The sequence below is a fragment of the Triticum urartu genome, unplaced genomic scaffold (genome assembly GCF_056163025.1).
Source record: "Triticum urartu cultivar PI428250 unplaced genomic scaffold, HENAU_Tu73 scaffold2, whole genome shotgun sequence".
NCBI classification, from domain to species: domain Eukaryota; kingdom Viridiplantae; phylum Streptophyta; class Magnoliopsida; order Poales; family Poaceae; genus Triticum; species Triticum urartu.
This window is the reverse complement of record NW_028260368.1, coordinates 4,161,316-4,176,315: the sequence shown is the minus strand read 5'-3', so window position 1 is coordinate 4,176,315 and position 15,000 is coordinate 4,161,316. Positions and strand designations below refer to the sequence as shown.

General features: G+C 32.2%; 1 non-coding gene across 1 annotated transcript; it reads right to left on the bottom strand.

Moving 5' to 3' along the window:
* Window positions 1-9,252: 9,252 nt before the first annotated feature.
* On the bottom strand, window positions 9,253-9,332 carry TRNAL-UAG (transfer RNA leucine (anticodon UAG)). Its single transcript has one exon. It is a non-coding gene; the product is annotated as a tRNA-Leu (tRNA).
* Between the last annotated feature and the right edge of the window lie 5,668 nt (window positions 9,333-15,000).

Below are 15,000 nucleotides of genomic sequence, written 5' to 3'. Positions count from 1 at the left end.
AAAGAAAGGAGGTAGAAAAATTTTTGGATTTATGGTTAAAGAAGAAAAAGAAGAAAACAGGGGTTCTGTTGAATTTCAAGTATTCAGTTTCACCAATAAGATACGGAGACTTGCTTCACATTTGGAATTACACAAAAAAGATTTTTCATCGGAAAGAGGTCTACGAAGACTTTTGGGAAAACGTCGACGTTTGCTGGCTTATTTGGCAAAGAAAAATAGAGTACGTTATAAGAAATTAATCGGTCAGTTGAATATTCGGGAGCAGTAATTTAATCGTTCAAATTTTTTTCTTGTTTTATTATTTTTTTAGTAGTCTTATAGTAGTCTTAGATTTTTCATTTTGATGAGCCTCGCTTTGAGGAATTCATGGAATAATCCATTTTCATGGAATAATGAATTAAGGAAGAAAGGATATGAGTCTACCGCTTACAAGAAAAGATCTCATGATAGTCAATATGGGCCCTCAACACCCATCAATGCATGGTGTTCTTCGACTGATCGTTACTCTCGATGGTGAGGATGTTATTGATTGTGAACCCATATTAGGGTATTTACACAGAGGAATGGAAAAAATCGCGGAAAACCGAACTATTATACAATACTTACCTTATGTAACAAGGTGGGATTATTTAGCTACTATGTTTACAGAAGCAATAACAGTAAATGCACCAGAATTCTTGGAGAATATTCAAATACCACAAAGAGCCAGCTATATTAGGGTAATTATGTTAGAATTAAGCCGGATAGCTTCTCACTTGCTATGGCTTGGACCTTTTATGGCGGATCTCGGCGCACAGACTCCTTTTTTCTATATTTTTAGAGAGAGAGAATTAATATATGATCTATTTGAAGCTGCTACAGGTATGCGAATGATGCACAATTACTTTCGCATCGGAGGAGTAGCCGCCGATCTACCTTATGGATGGATCGATAAATGTTTAGATTTCTGTGATTATTTTTTACGCGGAGTTGTTGAATATCAACAACTTATTACACAGAATCCAATTTTTTTAGAGCGAGTTGAAGGAGTAGGTTTTATTAGCGGAGAAGAAGCAGTAAATTGGGGCTTATCGGGACCGATGTTACGAGCTTCTGGAATACAATGGGATCTTCGTAAAGTAGATCCTTATGAGTCTTACAACCAATTTGATTGGAAAGTCCAATGGCAAAAAGAAGGGGATTCGTTAGCTCGCTATTTAGTACGAATTGGTGAAATGAGGGAATCCATCAAAATAATTCAACAAGCTGTAGAAAAAATTCCTGGAGGACCTTATGAAAATTTAGAAGTCCGACGCTTTAAGAAAGAAAATAATTCTGAATGGAATGATTTTGAGTATAAATTTCTTGGTAAAAAACCTTCGCCCAATTTTGAATTGTCAAGACAAGAGCTTTATGTAAGAGTAGAAGCCCCAAAAGGTGAATTAGGGATTTATCTAGTAGGAGATGATAGCCTTTTCCCCTGGAGATGGAAAATCCGTCCACCCGGGTTTATTAATTTGCAAATTCTTCCTCAGCTAGTTAAAAAAATGAAATTGGCTGATATCATGACGATATTAGGTAGTATAGATATCATTATGGGGGAAGTTGATCGTTGAAATGATAATAGATAGGGTAGAGGTAGAAACTATCAATTCTTTTTCGAAATTGGAATTATTAAAAGAAGTCTATGGACTGATATCGATTCTACCCATTTTGACCCTCCTTTTGGGAATAACAATAGAGGTACTCGTAATTGTGTGGTTAGAAAGAGAAATATCTGCGTCGATACAACAACGTATTGGTCCTGAATATGCTGGCCCCCTGGGCCTGCTTCAAGCTATAGCAGATGGGACTAAGCTACTTTTTAAAGAAGATATTCTGCCATCCCGAGGAGATATTTCTTTATTTAGCATTGGACCCTCTATAGCAGTCATATCAGTTTTATTAAGTTTTTTAGTTATCCCTTTGGGATATCATTTTGTTTTAGCCGATCTTAGTATTGGTGTTTTTTTATGGATTGCCATTTCAAGTATAGCTCCTATTGGTCTTCTTATGGCAGGATATAGCTCAAATAATAAATATTCTTTTTCAGGCGGTCTACGAGCTGCTGCTCAATCCATTAGTTATGAAATACCATTAACTTTTTGTGTGCTAGCAATATCTCTACGTGTGATTCGTTAAAATAGATCTTTTTCCTATAAAATCCATTAACTATTTATATTCCTTTTCTTATTTAGTATTTGGGTTGGTAAGTTAAACTAGATAGCTATATGAGTGAAACAAAACAGCTTATAAATTTGTAGTAAAAAGAAAAAATCTCATTTCCTACGTACAAGAAAAAAGTGGAAGTAAACATAAGCAGTGTAAACTCTTTATCCCAAGGTTGATATTTTTTAATTAGTCATCATATCTTGAAGCGGCCAAGAATAAAGGATTCACGATATGGAATTCCATTACTAGAATACTCCTAGTTATTACTATAACTTAATAATCCATAAGAAGAATCCACCAAAAGTTAGTGAAGGGTTAGGAACACTAAAGTACATAAAGGATTAGTAATGGAAAATCTAAAACATTAGAGATTTTTGCCCATAAAAGGAATCATAATAAGGACTTGCAATTTGTAGAAATTATCAAGTAGTACTTTCTTCGGATTCCGATCCAGAGTATGTTCCCATTCACTTGTTAAGGAAATGGCTATCAAGAACGAATTAACCCTTTATCCATTTTTTCTTTTTAAATACCCCCTCCCTGGGGAAAGAAGAATAGTAAAAAAGATATGGAGTGCACTAGAAAAAATTTTCATTATTTCCTTCCTCTATCCATATTCATGCAGAATTGCTCATGAACTAATACCCAACTCTTTCCATTTATTAATTGAATTCCTATAACAAGTAACAAGTGTTTTATTCCAAGATTAAGTTATTACTGAACAAAGAAAAATTTTCATTATATTATAAAGGATGAGATCAATTCGGAAGCGCTTTTTCTTATTCTAGCAGACGGAATTCCTTTGGTCTAATTTAGGACTTTCAAATCTATTTTATTTTATCTAATTCTATCTACGCCCCCGGGGCTAGGAACAAAACAGTCCTTTCCTTTTTCTGATCATAGAGAAGCCGTATGAAGCTAAGGTTTCATGTACGGTTTTGAAATAGCGGTGGGAACTGTGATGTTATCACCGACTATGATTATCTAACAGTTCAAGTACAGTTGATATAGTTGAAGCACAGTCAAAATACGGTTTTTTTGGATGGAATATTTGGCGTCAGCCTATAGGTTTTCTGGTTTTTTTAATTTCTTCTTTGGCAGAATGTGAAAGATTACCCTTTGATTTACCAGAAGCGGAGGAAGAATTAGTAGCAGGTTACCAAACTGAATATTCCGGTATCAAATATGGTTTATTTTATCTTGTTTCTTACCTAAATTTATTAGTTTCTTCTTTATTTGTAACAGTTCTCTACTTGGGCGGGTGGAATTTATCTATTCCCTATATATCCTTTTTTGATTTTTTCCAAATGAATAAAGCAGTTGGAATTTTGGAAATGACAATGGGTATATTTATTACATTAACTAAAGCTTATTTATTTCTCTTCATTTCTATCACAATAAGATGGACTTTACCGAGGATGAGAATGGATCAGTTATTAAATCTTGGATGGAAATTTCTTTTACCTATTTCCCTGGGCAATCTCTTATTAACAACCTCTTCTCAACTTGTTTCACTATAAATAAGATAATACAATAATAGTAAGAATATTTTCAACACAAAAGCTCTCTCAAACAAGAGAAAGAAACATATCTTTTTCATAGATATTTAGAATGAATATGTTCCCTATGGTAACTGGGTTCATGAGTTATGGTCAACAAACAATACGTGCTACAAGGTACATAGGTCAAAGTTTCATAACTACCTTATCCCACACAAATCGTTTACCTATAACGATTCACTACCCTTATGAAAAATCAATTACACCAGAGCGTTTCCGAGGGCGAATCCACTTTGAATTTGATAAATGTATTGCTTGTGAAGTATGTGTTCGCGTATGTCCGATAGATTTACCCGTTGTGGATTGGAGATTTGAAAAGGATATTAAAAGAAAACAATTGCTTAATTATAGTATTGATTTCGGAGTTTGTATATTTTGTGGCAATTGTGTTGAGTACTGTCCAACAAGCTGTTTATCAATGACTGAAGAATATGAACTTTCTACCTATGATCGTCATGAATTGAATTACAATCAAATTGCTTTAAGTCGGTTACCAATCTCCATAATGGGAGATTACACAATTCAAACAATTAGGAATTCGTCTGAAAGTAAAATAAACAAAGAAAAATCTTCGAATTCAAGAACGATTACTGATTACTAAACTTTGATTTTGTCTTTCTGTTATAAAAATCTAATAATTCTTTATTAAACTTTAAAATTAAACTATAAAGAAAAACGAAAAACTACTGCTTATTGGAAATTATTTCTTATTTTAAATCAGACTAGATTTTCGTGATATAATATAATTTATAACTATAAGTTTATACACAAAAAAATACCCTAATCCTTTTTTCCTTCCTTGAATCCTTTAGTTTTAGTCAGTTCATGAAAAATTTTATACTATTAATTTCTTTTTATCCATAATGGATTTACCTGGACCAATACATGAGATTCTTATGCTATTTGGGGGATTTGTTCTTCTACTAGGGGGTCTAGGAGTAGTATTACTTACCAACCCCATTTATTCTGCCTTTTCGCTGGGATTAGTTCTTGTTTGTATATCCTTATTCTATTTTTTATTAAATTCCTACTTTGTAGCTGTCGCACAACTTCTTATTTATGTGGGAGCCATAAATGTCTTGATCATATTCGCTGTAATGTTCGTAAATGGCTCAGAATGGTCTAAAGATAAGAATTATTGGACTATTGGAGATGGGTTCACTTCACTCGTTTGTATAACTATTGTTTTTTCACTAATGACTACTATCCCAGATACGTCGTGGTATGGAATTCTTTGGACTACAAGATCAAACCAAATAGTAGAACAGGGTCTCATAAATAATGTTCAACAAATTGGAATTCATTTAGCAACCGATTTTTATCTTCCGTTTGAACTCATTTCCATAATTCTTCTAGTTTCTTTAATAGGTGCAATTACTATGGCTCGGCAATAAGAAAACTTAGAAAAAGTACAAATTATAAGAATTGCAAATCTAAAATAAATAACTAAAGAATCACAATTTTGATTTAGTAAAATCCATCTACTGCCAACAAATACCTCCTTTTTTTTTTTTTTTTTTTTCTTTTGTTGTGTAATTGTTCTATTGTAATTAATTGAATCGGTTCAATTCTTGCCCTCATATTGAAATGAATCGAGATTGATAAGGAGTTAGTTAATGATGTTTGAGCATGTACTTTTTTTGAGTGTCTATTTATTTTCGATTGGTATCTATGGATTGATCACAAGCCGAAACATGGTTAGAGCTCTAATATGTCTTGAACTTATACTGAATTCAATTAATCTAAATCTCGTAACATTTTCTGATCTATTTGATAGTCGCCAATTAAAAGGAGATATTTTCGCAATTTTTGTTATAGCCCTTGCAGCTGCTGAAGCCGCTATTGGACTATCCATTCTTTCTTCCATCCATCGTAATAGGAAATCCACTCGTATCAATCAATCTAATTTATTGAATAATTAGACTTTTGAATAATTAGACATAGAATCCTCTAAACAAAGGCGCACATATTAAAATAAATAGAAATCAATACTATTTTCTTAGTATTATTTGAGAATATCCATTTTTTTTAGTAGATTATTGCATAGTATTCTTTTTCACTTAAATGAATTTTTGTATTTGTAATTCATTGATATTGCAATTTGAATATTGCAATAATTTATATTGAAAAGACGATAGCCAATTTATTGGCTAATTCGAATTCGTCTGTACAATTCGTAAAATTCTTTCTTATTTCTTATTTATTGTTGAAATCCAAAATTAAAGTCTCTTGGCTCTCTTCACGCTTTCTCACAAACAGATTAAAAAATAGATTTTTTTTTTTGAAGTTTGGATAAACCATTGCTTCGTCTGGTGTCTACAATACATATGACTCATTATAGTACTAATTTCATTTTTACCAGATCGAAAAATTTTATGTTGAAAAGAAAAATTTATAGATCCAATGTCACATTCCGTAAAAATTTACGATACATGTATAGGATGCACTCAATGTGTACGAGCTTGTCCAACAGATGTATTAGAAATGATACCCTGGGATGGATGTAAAGCCAAGCAAATTGCTTCCGCGCCGAGAACCGAAGATTGTGTGGGTTGTAAGAGATGTGAATCTGCCTGCCCGACAGATTTTTTAAGTGTCCGCGTTTATTTAGGGCCTGAAACAACACGTAGCATGGCTCTATCTTATTATACGTTACAAAAAACTTCACTCGAATCGTCTGATTCCTCTTTACCGAAGAAGCCTGTGCTCGAAATAATCGAGCACGGGCTTTTCTGGTCAAAACGTATCTTGTCTTTATCACTTTATCATGAGTTATTTTCCTTGGTTAACAATACTTGTTGTTTTGCCGATATTTGCAGGTTCATTAATTTTCTTTTTACCTCATAAGGGAAACAAAGTCGTTAGGTGGTATACTATATCTATTTGTTTATTAGAATTCCTTCTAATGACTTATGCGTTCTGTTATCATTTCCAACTGGAGGATCCCTTAATCCAATTAAAGGAGGATTATAAATGGATAGATGTCTTCGATTTCCACTGGAGATTGGGAATCGATGGACTTTCATTAGGATCTATTTTATTGACAGGATTTATCACTACTTTAGCTACTTTAGCAGCTTGGCCAATTACACGGAATTCGCGATTATTCTATTTCCTGATGCTCGCAATGTATAGTGGTCAAATAGGATTATTTTCTTCGCGAGACCTTTTACTTTTTTTTATCATGTGGGAGTTAGAATTAATTCCTGTTTACTTACTTTTATCCATGTGGGGGGGGAAGAGGCGTCTATATTCAGCTACAAAGTTTATTTTGTATACTGCAGGCGGTTCCATTTTTTTCTTAATCGGAGTTCTGGGTATGGGCTTATATGGTTCCAACGAACCAGGATTAGATTTGGAAAGATTAATTAATCAATCATACCCTGCAACCTTGGAAATACTTTTATATTTTGGCTTCCTTATTGCTTATGCTGTCAAATTGCCGATTATACCCCTACATACGTGGTTACCAGATACCCATGGGGAAGCACATTATAGTACATGTATGCTTTTAGCGGGAATATTATTAAAGATGGGAGCATATGGATTGATTCGGATCAACATGGAATTGTTACCTCATGCTCATTATCTATTTTCGCCCTGGTTAGTAATAATAGGAGCGATCCAAATAATCTATGCAGCTTCAACTTCTCTTGGTCAACGAAATTTCAAAAAAAGAATAGCTTATTCCTCTGTATCTCACATGGGTTTCATAATTATAGGAATTGGTTCCATAACCAACATTGGACTCAATGGAGCTATTTTACAAATATTATCCCATGGATTTATTGGTGCTACACTTTTTTTCTTGGCAGGAACCGCTTCTGATAGAATGCGTCTTGTTTATCTCGAAGAACTGGGGGGAATATCTATCCCAATGCCTAAAATTTTTACCATGTTTAGTAGCTTTTCAATGGCTTCTCTTGCCTTACCAGGAATGAGTGGTTTTGTCGCAGAATTAGTAGTATTTTTTGGACTAATTACTAGTCCAAAATTTCTGTTAATGCCAAAAACACTAATTACTTTTGTAATGGCAATTGGAATGATATTAACTCCTATTTATTTATTATCTATGTTACGCCAGATGTTCTATGGATACAAGCTATTTAATGTTCCAAACGCAAATTTTGTGGATTCTGGACCACGAGAACTCTTTATTTTAATCTGTATCTTTTTACCAGTAATAGGAATTGGTATTTATCCAGATTTTGTTCTCTCCCTATCCGTTGACAGGGTAGAGGCTCTCTTATCCAATTATTATCCTAAATAGGTTTGCTTTTTTTTACTCGTCTGCTCTATTAATGCAGAAATAAGTAAAAAAGTATATAATGCAGAAATAAGTAAAAAAGTATAATTAGATCTATCTCGAATTTTTGAGAACCCTTTGATAAGGCGTTCAAGGGGTTCTCAAATAAAACATAAAAGTAAAAACCTTCATTTCATGAAGGTTTTATTTTATGTAATCATTTAGGTGTTAATGTAAACGAACCATAACTATGTAAGCCTATTCCTAATAGATTTATACCAAAATAACAAATCCAAATTATAAGAAATCCTATCAAAGCTATAAGTGCAGAATTCGTACCCTTCCAATTTGGATTTGTTCTACTATGTAAATAAATTGCGAATATGGTCCAAGTAATAAATGCCCAAGTTTCCTTAGGATCCCAATTCCAATAGGATCCCCAGGCCTCATTAGCCCATACTGCTCCACAAAGAATACCTACGGTTAAAAGGGTAAATCCTAGGCTAATGACACGATAACTCCAAGAATCCAAACGCTCCGTTAATTGATATTTGTAATAATTTGGAAATGAAGGGACAGAGGTTCTTTTTAAAGCACTTCTTTTTGCATAAAAATATTTAATATCACTAAAGAAAAATGTTTTATTTAAAACATTTTTTTTCTTTTTAGAAAAGAAATGGAAATTATTTCGAAATCTAATGATTAGAATAGCGGCAGATAATAAGGATCCGCACAAAAGAGTTGCATAGCTTAATAACATCATACTGACATGCATCATTAACCACTGAGATTGTAGAGCAGGTACTAGTATCGTGGATTGATGCATTTCAGTTAAAAGACCCGATGTGGCAAAGCCTTGCGTTAAAATAGTACTTGGCGTAGTTATTGTGCTTAAATCATTTTTAGAGTTCTGTATTTTAGGAATGGTATGAAGAATATACAGGGCCCATGAAAGGAAGATCAATGACTCATATAAATTACTTAATGGAAAATGTCCCGAGGAAGCCCAACGAGAAACTAAGAATCCTGTTATAGAGAAAAAAGTAACTATCATTCCTTTTTCTGACGAATCGCGTAATCCTCCAAGTTCACGAACTAATAAGGTTATAAAATGAATCGTAATCACAATTGAAATCGTTGAGAAAGAGATATGAGTTAGTATATGTTCTAAAGTTGCAAATAGCATAAGGGGAAGGTCCCATTACAAAATTGTAAATTTCGAATTGATTTCTAATCTATTGTATTCTTTTTCAAGAATGCCGCCACTCGGATTCGAACCGAGATGCTTGAGCACTGCTTCCTAAGAGCAGCGTGTCTACCAATTTCACCATGGCGGCTAACTTCAAATAATAGGTAACTTAAAAGAATAATAGCTATTATCTTGGGAATCGTCGATATTGGGAAAGTCCATAAAATTTAGGAACATTAGAGTTTTCATTAAAATAGACTTCGTTTGGTAGTATCGTTTCCATTTTTTTTTTTTACAATAAACTCTTGCTTTGCCCAATAGAAACACAAACACTGCTTGAAAGAGTTGGAACTTCTTTTTTCTAACTTGCAATTATAGAACTAATTTTTTCTAATTAATTTCCCCTTTACATTTTGAAAATTCTTTCAATACAATGAAAAAAATCCAAAAGGGTTTCTATTTAATGATGAAATTAAAATAAAATGGATAAATAGAAAAGGCTTTTTGGATTTTTTAAAAATTTCTAGAATGAAAGTCTTTATGCTCTTATTAATAAGATTTACTAACCTTATGATTTTGGAGAAGATAGGTGGAAGTTGTAAGTCCTATTGTAAGAATACTCCACTTTTCATAATTTTCCTAATAGAATATGAGGATTCTATTAGGAAAATTATGAAAAGTTCATTGATAGGAAAAGAATACTTAGCACACAGTATACCAAACAAAACTTTTTTTTTCTTGTATATATAAGATAAGAGGGGTTTTTTGTTCTAAGAATATTGTACCGAGTAATTCGACACATAAAAGTACATTCAAAGAAGAATCCAAATTATTAAATAATTGGAATTCTTTTTTGATAAGTCAATTCATATTATTCCAAAATCTTATTATTTGTTTGTTGCCCAGAAAAACCCTTTGGTTTTGGATGCTCATTACCGCTCGAAAATGATCTTGATTTTACTAAAGAATAAGATTGTACTATGGAAAAATAAGTCTTTTTCTTCCAAATATTTTTACGAATACGCTTTTTTGACATTGAAGTACGTTTTTTTGGAACTGCCATTCAAAAAGGAAATTACTTTTTTCTAGTTGTATGTGAAAGACATCTATTGCTGCAAATCAATCCTTCTTTCTTCTTTTTATTAGTATTTATACTTAGATACTGAAAGATACTTAAATTTTGAATTATTTTTTACTTCATTTTGTCTAATGCGGATAAGACAACAAGAATTTTTTAACATTTTTTCTTTATATATTTTATACTTTTTTTTTAATAATATAGAATATATAGAAGGGTTTCTCATTTAAATCTATTTATATCTATTTATATATCAAGTATACTCCATATATAGATATATGGTATGGAAGCCTATCCCCCATATAAGATAAGACGGGGGGATAAAAAGAAGGGAAAATGAAAATAGTTAATTAAGTTCAGAATGGTATTCCATAAAGGAAAGGAATTCCAATCAAAACAAAAAATACTGAGTCTCTTAAACAAGACATTCTAAAACTTAGGTAATTTATAGTCATTAGAATTTTAGTTCTATATGAAGTAAGGACTATTCGATAATTTCTTATAAACATAGGTTTTCATTGGAATTCACTCAATCAGTTAATTATGGAACAAGAGAGCTGTTTCATCTTTGTTTTAAAGAAATATAAAAATGAATTATGAATAGAAAGTAAAATGATTCCACTTTTTTTTTTTTATTTTTATAAATATCTTTATTTAGTTAATAAAATAACTTCGTTACCTAGTTATTTTATTAACTTTTTTAATTTAACCAACTAAACCCATTCTTAATTTTTAATTATTTCAATGAGATAAATTTTGGAAAAATTAAGAATTTCAGTATTTTTTCTTATTCTTTTTATTTATTCTTTCAGAAAGAGATAAGAATTGGTTTGGTGAATCGGAAACAATTTTATAGAAAAATTGAAGTAAAAATTGAAGTAAAAATTGCAATTTCTTTTCTTATGGAACATACATATCAATATGCATGGGTAATCCCTCTTCTCCCACTTCCAGTTATTATGTCAATGGGATTTGGCCTTATTCTTATTCCGACAGCAACAAAAAATCTTCGTCGCATATGGGCTTTTCCTAGTGTTTTACTCTTAAGTATAGCTATGGTATTCTCAGTTCAACTGTCTATTCAACAAATAAATGGAAGTTCGATCTATCAATATCTATGGTCTTGGACCGTCAATAATGATTTTTCTTTAGAATTTGGATACTTGATTGACCCACTTACTTCTATTATGTTAATACTAATTACTACTGTAGGAATCCTGGTTCTTATTTATAGTGATGGTTATATGTCTCACGATGAAGGATATTTGAGATTTTTTGTTTATATAAGTTTTTTCAATACTTCCATGTTGGGATTGGTTACTAGCTCCAATTTGATACAAATTTATTTTTTTTGGGAACTCGTGGGAATGTGTTCTTATTTATTGATAGGCTTTTGGTTTACACGACCAATCGCAGCGAGTGCTTGTCAAAAAGCTTTTGTAACTAATCGTGTAGGGGATTTTGGTCTATTATTAGGAATTTTAGGTTTTTTTTGGATAACAGGTAGTTTAGAGTTTAGGGATTTGTTCAAAATAGCTAATAACTGGATTCCTAATAATGGAATTAACTCTTTACTTACTACTTTGTGTGCTTTTTTATTATTCCTTGGTGCAGTTGCGAAATCCGCACAATTCCCTCTTCACGTATGGTTACCCGATGCTATGGAAGGGCCCACTCCTATTTCGGCTCTTATACACGCAGCAACTATGGTTGCTGCGGGAATTTTTCTTCTAGCTCGACTTCTTCCTCTTTTCATTATCTTTACCTTTGATAATGAGTTTTATTTCTTTAGTAGGTACAATAACACTATTCTTAGGAGCTACTTTAGCTCTTGCTCAGAGAGATATTAAAAGAAGCTTAGCCTATTCTACAATGTCTCAATTGGGTTATATGATGTTAGCTCTAGGTATAGGTTCTTATCAAGCTGCTTTATTCCATTTGATCACTCATGCTTATTCAAAAGCTTTATTGTTCTTGGGATCCGGATCCGTTATTCATTCAATGGAACCTCTTGTTGGATATTCACCAGATAAAAGTCAAAATATGGTTCTTATGGGCGGTTTAAGAAAATACATTCCAATCACAAGAACTACTTTTTTATGGGGTACACTTTCTCTTTGTGGTATTCCACCTCTTGCTTGCTTCTGGTCCAAAGATGAAATCCTTAGTAATAGTTGGTTGTATTCGCCCTTTTTTGGAATAATAGCCTCCTTTACTGCAGGATTAACTGCCTTTTATATGTTTCGGATATATTTACTTACATTTGATGGGTATTTGCGTGTTCATTTTCAAAATTACAGTAGCACTAAAGAGAGTTCCTTGTATTCAATATCCTTATGGGGAAAAAGGATACCCAAAGGAGTGAATAGGGATTTCGTTTTATCAACAACGAAGAGTGGAGTTTCTTTTTTTTCACAAAATATACCAAAAATTCAAGGTAATACAAGAAATAGGATAGGATCCTTTACTACGTCTTTTGGGGCTAAAAAAACTTTTGCCTATCCGCATGAAACGGGAAATACTATGTTATTTCCTCTTCTTATATTACTACTTTTCACTTTGTTCATTGGATTCATAGGAATCTCTTTTGATAATGGAGGAATTGGTAATGGAATAGCAGAGTTAACCATATTATCAAAGTGGTTAACTCCCTCAATAAACTTTACCCAGGAAAGTTCTAATTCTTTTGTAAATTCATATGAATTTATTACTAATGCAATTTCTTCTGTAAGTCTAGCTATCTTTGGTTTATTCATAGCATATATCTTCTATGGATCCGCTTATTCTTTTTTTCAGAATTTGGATTTAATAAACTCTTTTTACAAAGGAAATCCTAAAAAAGAATTTTTAGATCAAGTAAAAAAAAATATATACAGTTGGTCATATAATCGTGGTTATATAGATATTTTCTATACTAGGGTCTTTACCCTCGGTATAAGAGGGTTAACCGAACTCACGGAGTTTTTTGATAAGGGTGTTATTGATGGAATTACCAATGGAGTGGGTCTTGCTAGTTTTTGTATAGGAGAGGAAATTAAATATGTAGGGGGAGGTCGAATCTCGTCTTATTTATTCTTTTTTTTATGTTATGTATCTGTGTTTTTATTCTTTTTTCTTTCTTAAGTTAAGGAATTTACAACAAGTCTCTTGCAAAAATAACTATCCTATCCCCTTTCTACAATCTCTCTATATCCTTGTTACATAAGGTAAGTATTGTATAATAGTTCGGTTTTCCGCGATTTTTTCCATTCCTCTGTGTAAATACCCTAATATGGGTTCACAATCAATAACATCCTCACCATCGAGAGTAACGATCAGTCGAAGAACACCATGCATTGATGGGTGTTGAGGGCCCATATTGACTATCATGAGATCTTTTCTTGTAAGCGGTAGACTCATATCCTTTCTTCCTTAATTCATTATTCCATGAAAATGGATTATTCCATGAATTCCTCAAAGCGAGGCTCATCAAAATGAAAAATCTAAGACTACTATAAGACTACTAAAAAAATAATAAAACAAGAAAAAAATTTGAACGATTAAATTACTGCTCCCGAATATTCAACTGACCGATTAATTTCTTATAACGTACTCTATTTTTCTTTGCCAAATAAGCCAGCAAACGTCGACGTTTTCCCAAAAGTCTTCGTAGACCTCTTTCCGATGAAAAATCTTTTTTGTGTAATTCCAAATGTGAAGCAAGTCTCCGTATCTTATTGGTGAAACTGAATACTTGAAATTCAACAGAACCCCTGTTTTCTTCTTTTTCTTCTTTAACCATAAATCCAAAAATTTTTCTACCTCCTTTCTTTTTCATGTATTTTTCTGATCAGGAAAAATACAAAATTATGTCAGTTATTTTGAAGTTATTCTAATCTCGTACACACACAAATTTGCAATTATTCATCTACTACTGGAATTTGGATTTATTTTATCGATGCAAATTGGATTTGGATAGAAGGGTACATTCTTTCTAATATTTTAGATAGAAGAAATGTTTCTTCTATCTAAAATATTAGAAAGAATTTTGCTGATTTATTTATTGCTATATGCAATTTATGGAATTGATACACCATTTAATTGATATCATTTAGCAAAATGAAACACAGCATATGCATCCATCTTTTGGCTCGAGAATTTCACGGGATAGAGATATGGTATAAGAAATAGACTATTAAGTAACTCTAAATGAATTGTGGATACATCTGTATCCTTAACATACTGAAACGATTGTCATTATTCGTATCAAACCAATAGCGATTCATACAAGCTAAATCTTCTAATCAATGGTGGGCCAATAATGAATTTTTTTGCATATGTATTAAGACGCTTGGCCTGATTTCGAAATTGTCCAGAGTTTTATATGTTGTTTTCATTGCAAAATGATGGGTCTCCTTCCATAACTTTCCAATTACGAGTACGAGAATTGAAAGACATGAAAATTCTCAATTCTCTACGGCGTCTAGTAGATAGAAACAAGAAAATCAGAAGAATCTTTCTCTCTATTCACTATCATTCCGCGTCTTCGACTTCTATTAGTTTCTTTTCTTCTTTAATGCAATAGCTATAGTTTGATATAAGAATCCATTTCTCAAAGTAATGGAAACCATTCTCTTATAGGAAATGGTTCGAAAATCGCTATTCCACCTTTTAGGTATCGTGAAAAGTGATACCTGTGAAGATCGTGCATTTCAGTCAAATTCAGATCCGTTTTTCGAGTCCATGATATAATATAACC